This window comes from Schistocerca serialis, chromosome 2, assembly GCF_023864345.2.
Source record: "Schistocerca serialis cubense isolate TAMUIC-IGC-003099 chromosome 2, iqSchSeri2.2, whole genome shotgun sequence".
In the NCBI taxonomy this organism is placed as follows: Eukaryota; Metazoa; Arthropoda; class Insecta; order Orthoptera; family Acrididae; genus Schistocerca; species Schistocerca serialis.
In genome coordinates, this window is record NC_064639.1 from 409,987,477 (window position 1) to 409,999,549 (window position 12,073).

Sequence of the window (12,073 nt, forward strand, 5' to 3'; positions counted from 1 at the left end):
CTGCAAATTTAGAAAAAAACATATAAAGGGATCTAGAGAAGAGAAAAAAGAAATGCATACTTCGATTTCTAACTTACAAACAACAGTAACTGGGTTAACTAAGGAGTTTCAGTCAGATGTAATTAAGGAATGAAAAAGTTTAACAAATGGGAGTTTAAAAAAAAAAGAATCATGAACAATTCTCAAACACACAGGGGAAATTAGATATGTTAGAACAATGAGGTGAAGGCTGTCACAGGGTCTCTCTTCAATAACATGAAAGTGAGAATGTACGAGATAATAGATCAAAAGGTACAAGGCAAAGTAGATTTGACTCTTGGTACACCGCATTCTGCATAAGATTTGGAAAAGCATGAAGGGATATTTTGGAAAATTTTTGAGAATTTGAAAAGACAAAAAAGGAATTAAAGAGAAGGAAAGCTAGCAGCAGTAATGGATTGTCAGCAGAACTGCTTGAAGAATTACTAATATTAGTCAAATAATTCTGGAAATTTAAACCAAATGTGGAGTTGCACCACACTTACTTTGTAAGGGTATTCTCTAGGTTGTTCCCCAGATGGTGCGAGGATTTGAAAAAGCAGATTTTGTGTTCAGTTATTTAGAAGGTGGCGTGGCTGAGTGGGGAGGATTTATAAGAGGAATTTCTTTTTTAGTTTAATAGTCATGTTCCACATTCTGTGTGCAGAATTTTTGTTTCCTTTGTACATATACTGTGTGCTGGGGCACACACAGCATATCTGCAAACTTGAATATCATGAAAATATTACAGCATGTTGCTGCCCTTGATGCAGCAAGTGATTATTCCATGCCACTTAAATCTCACCTAGGCGATACACTCCATCCTATGGAAACCCAGGAGCTGGAGACTTTCCTGTTGACGCCTCGAGGAAGAAAAAGTCAGCTGTTCATTAGCAGCCCTGATACACAACATATGTTGAAAAAGGCTAATGTTGTATAACTTGGAACTGTAAGCAACTGTAAAAATGCAATGTACTCATTGTAATGGAACTGAATACACATACAGCAAAAAAGAGTCTGAACTCATTCAGTGGTAGTTGGTCTTTTAAGTAACTTTTCAGACAAACACAGGCTACGCAGTGGAGCAAAAGGAGTCTGAAGCCAACATATCTAGTCCACAGTATCTGTACAACCGCTTCCAAAGAAGGTAAAGTTTATTATCTACAGCAGTGCTTCACAACATGTGGGGTCTACCCCTGCTGGGAAGGCATAAAGAATTTTTAGGGGGTTGGGGAGGGAGGAGGAATGATTGCAGGCAGCTGTTGTTACTGTTAGGAGTGCTTTTTTTTTGGAACTGACATCATCAGATTTGCCTCCCAAGTCACCAAGTTACTGCTGACACAAAACATTCTTCAGCCGGTGTTCTGCATTCTTAACTCAGTGTTATGCCTGTTGTATGCTCTAAAAATAAATAGTATATGGGATTCTGGATATGGATCATAGTATATGTAATACAAAGTTCCCATGTTTTGTATATACACATATATTTTACCATGAAGACTGATACACATGAACACTGCATGAAGTACAAAGGGGGACTGAATTAAACATGGCGGCTCATCAGAGCAGTTAATGTTCCAAAGATTGTAATTTGTGTGGTTGATGTGACCTATCAATGCCACACAGACCCCCCCCCCCCCCCCCCAGAATACAGAGTACAGCCTATCATCTCGGGAGTAGCGGTATAGGAGTATAGGAGAGGAGGCGACGTGTGAACGTGCCTTCCCCGAATGCATACTGAGCCGTCAGAAGAAATGAAAGCTTGAATGTATGACAGGTCACACTCTTGTGGGAGGGAGAAGCTGTGCACTATCTTGACATTGAGTTCCTCGGTGAGGGTTGGGTCTGTCCTGTCAGTGAGCAGTACAAGCACATGATTATCTAACACCATAATCGGCACATCATCAATGCGGTCAGGTGGTACACTGCAGCGCAAAACGAAGGATGGGGCATCCGCGTCTCTAGTACCTGAAATGTCTTCAAAACCTGTGAATGGGGATGATGATGACATGCCTGAAGAACCCGCGAACAGAGGTGGTGACTCATTGGGTGGAGAAAACCCAACCATAGGTGGAACAGATTCGTTAACGTGTTCATCAAAAGAACATATGCTTGGGCAGTTCGACTAGGATGGCAGAGGGGTGTTGGAGTCTACAAAGGCAGGCTTGACCCTGTGTAGAGAAACAGCTTGCGGGCGATCTTTTATCATTATGTCGAATGTCGTCTCGCCCCTCTGAAGTACTTCGAAGGGGCCAAGGTAAGGGGTTGTAAGGGTTGTCTGACAACATGTGAGCAAGTTCTGAGTGTGATCAGCACGTAAGTGTCAGGTGGGGAATGCCTGACAGGTGGGTGTAGCCGAGTGGTTCTAAAGTGTACATGCATCCTTCTGATAAAGTCTGGGAAGGAGGGGGAATCCCTGGGATCTTGGGGGAGAATTAGCTCTCCAGGTAAAACCTGGTTTAATTGTAGAATGTAGGCCCAGCAACACCCAAGGAAGTGCCTCGGACCAGAGACAGTCTTAGCACCTGAGTGCAGTTTTAAGGGTCCGGTGCCATCGTTCCACCAACCCGTTGCTTTGCGGGTGGTAAGCTGTCATATGGATCTTTTTAATACCGCAAAGATTAAAGAGAATCGTAAAAAGTGCAAATTCAAACCATTGACCCTGGTTGGTTGTGATGGTGGATGGGCAGCCAAATCTAGTGATCCAAGAAGAAACAAATTCCTTGGCCACAGTTTCTGCTGTGATGTTGGGTAAGTGGACGGCTTCCACCCAATGAGACATTCGGTCTATTGTGGACAGGACATACCTGTGGCCCTCTGACAGAGGCAGGGGACCAATGAGGTTGATATGTACATGACAGAAACGTCCCTTAGGGATGTCAAACTTGCTGAGTGGTGGAGAGGTTTGACGTCCTATTTTGTTTCATTGACAGGAAATGCAGCTGCATGCCCATATTTGACAGTCCCGTTTCACATCATTCCACACAAAATGCTCAGTGATGAGTGAGTGGAGGCTCAGATGCCAGGGTGGGTGAGATTATGCAAGGCACTGAAAACCTGTCGGTGCAGCTTGGGTGGGAGCAAAGGCTACAGAGTGCCCGTAGAAGAGTCGCAACACACTTCATCCAAAATGTCAGGGAACTTAGCCTTGGTAAACACGAGTGAAGACTGCGGATCTGTGAGCAGACCCTGAGTGTCCTTGCCCAAAGCCTGTAGAGTGGCAAGATCAGATAAGTTGACAATACTTGAAACGGCATTGATCCGCAAGAGGAAATCAGCGAGGATGTTCTCCATGCCTTTGATGTAGCATACGTCTGTAGTAAATCGAGAGACCAGGTCGAAGTAGCGGAAGCATCAGGGGAGGGGGCAGGGTGGTGTGGAGGGGGGAGGGGGGTGATCAGTAAGAATGAAGAAAGGACTGCCCTCGATGTCAGTGTGGAAATGTTTGACAGCCTCGTACTCTGCCAGAAGCTATCAAAAGTGGAATATTTCTTCTGTGCTGTAGACAATTTCTTGGAGAAGAAATGAAGTGGTGAAACCGCGTCACTTTTGCTCTGTTGTAATACTGTCCTGACCACGATGTTGCTGGCATCTGTAGTGATAAACAAATCGGCAGACGGATCAGGGAGGGTGAGTATGATGTTTTAAGAGCCCTGAAATCCTCTAGTCCAACAGACTGGTTTAACGCCTGAAGTTTGTTTGCCAGAGAGCGAGTCTGTCAGCGGGGCCTGCATGGCAGCAGCAGAAGGTGGTAGTAATTTATAGTACTTAGGAAACGTCTGAGTTCTTTGTACGTAATTGGGGGTGGTAATGATTATAGCCTGCACGCAGGATTTGGGAGACTGTATTCCATCTGCAGAGATAGTGTAACCCAGAAATGTCACAGAAGACTGACACAATTAAAATTTTTCTTTGTTGTCCTTGACACTATTGAATGCCAAAGTCTGGAGGACCTGGGACCAATGATCTTCATGGTCTTCAGTTGATTTGCTGAAAATGAGTATGTCATCCAAGTATGTGAAGCAGAACTTGAATTTTCATAAAATGGAGTCAATGAAACATTGCCACATTTGTGCTGCGTTCTTTAAACCAAAATATCATGAAGTTATACAGGAACAAACTGAGTGGTGTGATGATTGCAGTCTTTTAATGTCTTCCGGCACTACAGGAATCTGGTGATAAGCATGTATGCAGTCAATCACACTGAAGATTGTGGTGCCCGATAACATATGAGTGAAATCATTTATGTTTGGCACAGGGTAATTCTCCATGACATTGCGAGCATTTAAACCTCTGTAATCATCACAAATTCGAAAAGAACCATCGTGTTTGGTGACGAGGTGAATTGGTGAAGACCAGTTGCTGTCCGATGGCTGTAGGATGCCCGCCTCCAGAAGTTCATTAATTTGCTGTCGAGCCACACCAACTTAATGGAGTTGAGGCGTCTAACCCTGTGTCCAATAGGAGGGCCAGCAGTGGTAATTATCTTGTGTGTCATCCAGTCAGTGATGGAAGAAACTGACAACTGCACATGAGGCAGAGTAATGTTCTGACGTCGAGTTTTGGAACAATTGGGGCACGATCAGGCATATCCATTAGCAAGAGTGGGAAAAAAATGGTTCAAATGGCTCTGAGCACTATGGTACTCAACTTCTGAGGTCATTAGTCCCCTAGAACTTAGAACTAGTTAAACCTAACTAACCTAAGGACATCACACACATCCATGCCTGAAGCAGGATTCGAACCTGCAACAGTAGCGGTCTTGCGGTTCCAGACTGCAGCGCCTAGAACCGCACGGCCACTTCGGCCGGCAAGAGTGGGAAAAGGCAGCACAAAAGTCACATGCTATTATGCAAGCATGGCATGTGCTTGTTTGTAGAGGTCAGCTGTGTGCACAGCAGAGAGCGGATTGGGGTGGGCAGTGACTGTCTGTTGTTAACTTTGCCTTGGGCAACTGCTGCAGGCAAGAGACGTGCTGGCATCATGCAAGGGACAGCGATGGCCACCGAGTTGCTTGGCTGGTGCATGGGAGAGGGGGAATGTTTATCAACGAGTGGAGTGGCTGTCTGCATAGTGGGCGTGGTCGTGCTGTGCGAGCGACTGTTATTAGACACACTGTTTGAAACACGAGGCACGGGGTGTAGTGGGCGCTTGGGCAGTGTGGAGGTCACTGAACGCAATTTGTCACATGCAATGAATGTTTTTGAACTAACCTGATGAGTGTTCAAACTGATGCTTGGTGATGAAGTTCAATCTGGTAAAGGAACTGCAGATTGCAGTTTTAACTGTGAGGTGTGGGCCACGGCTAGCTCATTGTAAGTGTGAGCAATGCATTGTTTCAGCTCGTCGTTCTCCCAGTGGAGGTGCACTGCTGAGTTGTATTCTGAAAGTACGTTAGTGATGCAGGTTACAATATTGCCCACGAGAGTGGAACACTCGTGAACTAAATCCCATGTTGCGGCAGAAATGGAACGAGGAGAATGGGTGATAGAGCACAGTATCTGAGTGTTAGACAGGTAGTGTAACACTGAACACTGGACTACATTCGGGGAGAGCCCGTAATGGGACAAAATAATCCACACCGAGAATTGGTTCGTTGATGTCGGCTATGTAGAAGGTCCACGGGAAATGCAGAGAAGGGGATAGGTGCACCATCACTTTCACAGAACCGACAGTTCATAACGTCGATGTGTTTACAGCTCGTAGGAGAGACATCGTTGGTGAAAAGTCAGTAGGAGCCAATGATTGAAGTATGATAGACACATCATCTCCAATGTCAATTAGGTAGACAAACTGCGACAAAATATCTGTCACATATAAACGACCGCTTGGCCTAGTGGACGAGTGGATGGAGTGCAATGTTAGGGGACACCTGTGAAGTTCCCTGCAGTATTCAGTGACACTTAGTTCCTGCGATCAGCATTTGGGTGTTGGCAAGGTAACCTGCACTTCTTGGCCTCAGCCCCAAAAATTTTTTGGTACCAACAGTACGGATCGGCCGAATGAGGCAGTGGCGGTGACTGTTCTGGGACGTAAGCTGGGATGTATGGAATGTGGGTGATTCTTGAGTGCTCAGAATGAGGAGAGAGCGAACGAGTACTGCCTGGTGGTGTAGAAGCTGTGGAAGTAGAATGGGCCCTGCCCCTGCCTGCAGACAGTTGGTAAACAGCAAGTGTAGTGTCGCACAGCGATGGTGCATGAGCTGGGTGTTTCTGGTGCAGGAGCGCATACAGCTGATCTGCAGTCAGTCCAGTATCATTTTCTTGGTGAGCTCGTACTTTGGTGGCAGCGGAGGCAAAAGTAGGAGATCACAAATTAAATCCGAGTGGTCGTGAAGGGGTGTGACCAAACATAGGAACTTGGAGTTGTCATCAGTCACTTGATGCAGCTCGAAGAGGCGCTCCACCAGTGCAAACCATGAAACTGGATTTTCCTCATATAGGGGAGGTAGCTTGGGTAGGCAGCATCGAGGTGGAGATGAAGGTTGTTTCGGAGTGTCTTGGAAGGCCTACAGTCCCACTTCACAAGAGTTCATGCTGCGATCCAGCATCACCAGAGCGGAAATGTTACTAGCACACACGTTTAGAACACCGGCTGGTTGTAATGTCTCTGGAGACGCCTGAAAGCATGATGTGTCAGGCATGGTCAGTATTGTGGAAGTTAACGGGTGAGTGGCGCGTAATGAGGGGCCATAAACTGGACCGGAAATTGCAGGAATAGCACTGACATTGTCCAACTCGGAAACAACGGCACAGCAGATGCAGATGGTACTGCGGAAGGAGTGAGCAGTTGTATGGTCAGAATCTAGGCCTCCAGTGAGCGAGGGGGGATGGGGGGGGGGGGGGGGTTGCCTGGAGCTTAAAGTGCAACAACGAGAGTTTTCTGAGCACACTGGCCCCGCACCCTTCGTGGTAGGACCATAAAACTCTGGTGAAACCTGTTGGCGGTCCCACTGACATAGTACAGCATTGCTGGGTGAAGAGGCTGTGTTGAATGAACTCGTACCCACGTGGTCATGAAACTGGGCCGCTGATCCGGTGTTTTGTTCTGGCGAACTGGATGCGTAAAAATGTCTGTTACTGATTTCTGAGGAAGGCGAGGCTGGCATAGCTTGATAATAGTTGACTGCGTGTCTCTTTTGCACAAATGGTGTTGCACATGGGACTACTGTAACCAATGTCATGGCGCATAGAGGATCAAAGCACGTGTGCAAATTTCGGTCCCTGTGAACTTCATATGAACGATCGATCGTCACACTATTTAGTAGAGTGTCCACTTCACTTTTCACTTATTATTGTGTGGAATCTGATGAAACAAAACCTGAGTCCATAATCTGAGGTAACTGCATAACACTTTGTCATTGTGGAGTTGCTAAAGTAGAGGTTATCCTCGTTGAAGATCATAGACCATTGTCCGTTAGCTGCAAAATAACCGACGGGTGAGGGTTGTGTTGGCTTGGTCCTAAGAGCTGGGCCTCCAAATCGTCATAAAGAATGTTCAGTGATGTAGCCATGGCATTGGATGTGAAATCTGTTGATTCTATATGACCGGCGTGGCCATTGTGGAAGACGTAGAATTTTTTGTCCGGGGTTACCAATATGGGATTCTGGATACGGATCATAATATACGTAATAAACAGTACCCAAGTTTTCAGTATACACATATATTTTACCATAAAGACTGATACACATGAACACTGCATGAAGTACAAAGGCAGACTGAATTAAACATGGAAGCTCATCAGAGCGGTTAATGTTCCAAAGATTGTAATTTGTGTGGTCAATGTGACCTATCAATGCCACAAGTATTTTCATTGGTCTTGTAGGTTGAGTGCAAATGTTTGTTAAAAGAATATCATTTAATGAAGAATATATTAAGAACAGATTCACATTTATTGAAGAAGACAGTGTCCAACTGTCACAGTGTGATGTGTGTTATAATGTGCTCAGTAACAATTCATTGCAGCCTGTGCATCTGCAGTGTCATATAACAACAGCTCATCTGGTGTTAAAAAATAAACCAAAAGAGTTTTTCTGTAGGAAAAAGGAAATTCTTTATATCACATGAAACTGTAGTCTACTCAGATCTTTCAGTAGGAAAATGAGAAAGTTATTGAAGCATTACAGGAAGTTTCTCTGTTTAAAATAAAAAAAAAAAAAAAAAAAAAAAAAAAAAAAAAAAAAAAAAAAAAAAAAAAAATGTCCCATTTATGAGATGTTAATCAAATCTTCCATTCTTAAAGCAGTGATAATTGTTTTTGGTAAAGATAGCAAAAAATGGACAAGATACCTCTTTCAAACAACACTGTGCAAAGTAGGATGTGAATAAATGGCTATGAATGTGAAAGAAGAGCTATTTAAAAGACTGGAATTGTCTCTGTTTTTTTATTTATTTATTTAGTGTAACGATTATACTGATATAGTACAACAATGTCATTTAATAGTATACTGCTGATTTGTGGACACGAAGAAAATAATGGAAGAAATAATGTTTTCTAAAAACTTGGAAAAAACATTGAAGGTTATGACGTAGTTTCTGCTATTAGTGAATTTTTGACTGAAATGGTTCACATCCTGGCTTTAATAGTATTGCCACAGGAAGAAAAAGCCCAAACCTATTTGTCTCACTGTGTGATCCACAGACAAGCCCTGGCTTCTAAAACTTTACCTGAGAATTTGAGTACGGCACCAAAAGTAGTTATCAGAGCAGTTAATAAAATTAAGTCAGGATGGTAAATACTCATTTTTCTAAGCCCTGTGTAATGATCTCAGTGCTGGACACCAATCTTTAATCTTTCTACCTTACGTCCATTGGCTTTTAAAGGGAAATATGCTTAGCAGGCTGTATTAATCGATATTGGAGGTACAACTACTTATTTTTAGTCAAGAGAAAGCTAAGCTTAATCATTCATTCACTGATTACAACTTTATATATTTCCTTAACATACCGTGAAAACTTCTTTGAAACTCTGAATAATCTGAATTTGAAACTAAAAAGTAGAAACACCATAATAATGAATGCCGATGGTGCAATAAGAGCCATCTAGGAAAAGACACAAGTATGGAAGCATCATTTTCATACTCCCATAAGTAACTTTTTCATCATTCCCTCAATTCAGTTAATTTATAGACAGACAACAGTATAAAGTCAGTGAGTGGAGAGTTATCGTCAGTGAACACCTGTAATGGCTCCAAGAAGAGTTCAAACTTTATTTTTCTCATTTAACTTTAGAAGACTGGCAGTGCTAATTAGTGAGCTCATCCTTCACAATTGATGTGCATTTTCTTCCTGATAAAACACAAGAGAATGCAGTTGAATTGAAATGTGATTTGAGTGCTAAAGAACAGTTTGAACAAATGAAGTTTGAAGAATTTGTGGCCAGTTTCCTTATTATTTATCTAGAAGAGGAAAACAAAATTTTAACAGTCCTCATACAGTTCTCTTCCACATACTTATGTAAGACCACATTCTCAACACTAGCCACCATGAAAACAAAACAACACAGTCACTTGGACATGGAGAGTGATCTTAGATGTGCTTTAAGTAGTTTGAGCCAAACATTCAGGAGTTGCTTAAAGAAACACAATTTCAGATATCTCACTGACGTTCTGAATTTTTCTTGACTTTCATCAAATAAAAAATGTTATATGTGAAAAGTGTTTTCAAGTGAAAACAATATCATTACAAAGTAAAACATCAAGTCATTCTGTTTAGGCTATCAAGTCCTTTGAAACATGACAGTTTTGTAGTATTCTACATTTTATGCCCTTCTTTTACTAAAATGTGGATTGCAGATCATTGTTCAATTAAGTTTTTCAAAAAAAAGCAAAAGAAATAAATGAATAAATAAAGTAAATAAACATAGGAATGTCGGAAACATTCTGGAGATGCAAATGAGGACACAGGCTTCTTTTGAATTCTTCTGGTTTGTTGCGACTTGCCATGTATTCCTCTCCTGTGCCAACCTCTTCATCTCAGAGTATCAGGGCAGCACTTACAACCTATGTCCTCAATTATTTGTTGAATGTATTCCAATCTCTGTCTTCTGCTACAGTTTCTACCCTATACAGCTCCCTCTAGTACCATAGAAGTTATTCTGTGCTGTCGTAACAGATGTCCTACCATCCTGTCTCTTCTTCTTGTCAGTGTTTTCCGTACATTCCTTTCCTTGCTGATTCTGTGGAGAACCACCTCATTCCTTAACTTATCAGTTGACCTAACTTTCAACATTCGTCTTTAGCACAACATCTCAAACGCTTTGACTTTTCTGGTTTTCCCATAGTCCATATTTCACTACCATACAATGCTGTCCTCCAAATGTAAGTTCTCGGAAATTTTTTCATGAAATTAAGGCCCATGTTTGAAACAAGTTGGCTTCTCTTGGCCACAAATGTCCTTTTTGCCAATACTAGTCTGATTTTGATGTCCTCCTTGCTCCAACCATCATGGGTAATTTTGCTGTCTAGGTAGCAGAATGCTACATCTACTTAGTGATCACCAATCCTGATGTTAAGTTTCTCACTCTTTTCACTTTTGCTACTTCACATTACTTTCATCTTTCTCTGATTTACTCATAATACATATTCTGAACTCATTGGATGGCTCATTCCATTCAGCATATCCCGTAATTCTTCTTCACTTTCACAGAGGACAGCAATGTCATCATTGAATCTGATCATTGATATCCTTTCATCTGGAATTTTAATTCCACTCTTGAACCTTTCTTTTATTTCCATCAGTACTTTTTTGATGTGTAGTTTGAATGTAGGGGCAAACAACTGCATCCCAGTCTTGCACTACTTTTAATCCAAGAACTTCATTTGTGGTCTTTCAGTCTTGTTGCTTCCTCTTGGCTCTTGTACATTTTGTATATTGTCCATCTTTCCCTTTAGATTGCCCCTATTTTTCTCAGAATTTTGAATATCTTGCCCCATTTGACACTGTCTAATGCCTTTTCCAGGTTGACAAATCCTATGGACGTGTCCTGATCTTTCTTTAGTCTTGTTTCCATTTATTTATTTTATTTATTTACACGCCAAGTTCCATAGGACCAAATTGAGAAGCAATCTCCAAGGTCATGGAACATGTCAGTACATGAAATTACAATATAAAAGTAGCAACAGATAAAAATAAAATGTTTATGAACCCAAAAATGTCAAACCATAAGTTTCAGTAAACACAATCAACAATACAACAGAAATCAGCTTAATTTTTCAAGGACCTCGTTGACAGAATAGAAGGAATGACCTGTGAGGAAACTCTTCAGTTTAGATTTGAAAGCTTGTGGATTACTGCTAAGATTTTTGAATTCTAGTGGTAAATTATTGAAAATGGATGCAGCTGTATACTGCACACCTTTCAGCACAAGAGTTAAGGAAGTCTGATCCAAATGCAGGTTTGATTTCTGCCAAGTATTAACTGAGAGAAAGATGCTTATTCTTGGGAATAAGCTAATATTGTAACAAGAAACATACATTCTACAGACTGACGTGAATAGCAATTTTGTTGCCACTTTCTCCGGTGATTTTAGAAATTCTGATGGAAGTTATCTATCCCTTCTACCTTCTTTGATTAGAAGTCTTTCAGAGCTCTTTTTAATTTTGGAATACTAGATCCCCTCTTTCTTCCTAAATGACTCCTGCTTTTTCTTCTATCACGTCATCAGACAAATCTTCCCCCTCCTACAAGCCTTTAATGTACTCTTTCCATGTCTGCTCTCTTCTCTGCATTTAACAGCGGATTTCCATAGCAGTCTCCATGTTACCACCCTTACTTCTAACTTCACCAAAAGTTGTTTTCACTTTTCTGTTTGCTGAGTCAGTCCATCTGACAATCATTTGTTTTTAATTTCTTCACAGTTTTTGTGCAATCTCTATTTATTTCATTCCTAAGTGACTTGAATTTCTGTATTCTGAATTTCCCTGAAAATTTTTGTTTTCCTTCTTTCATCAATCAACTGGAGTATTTCTTATAATACCTATAGTTTCTTTGAAGTTACCTTCTTTGTACCTGTGTTTTTCTTATCAGCTTCTGTGATTACCCTTTTTAGAGATGT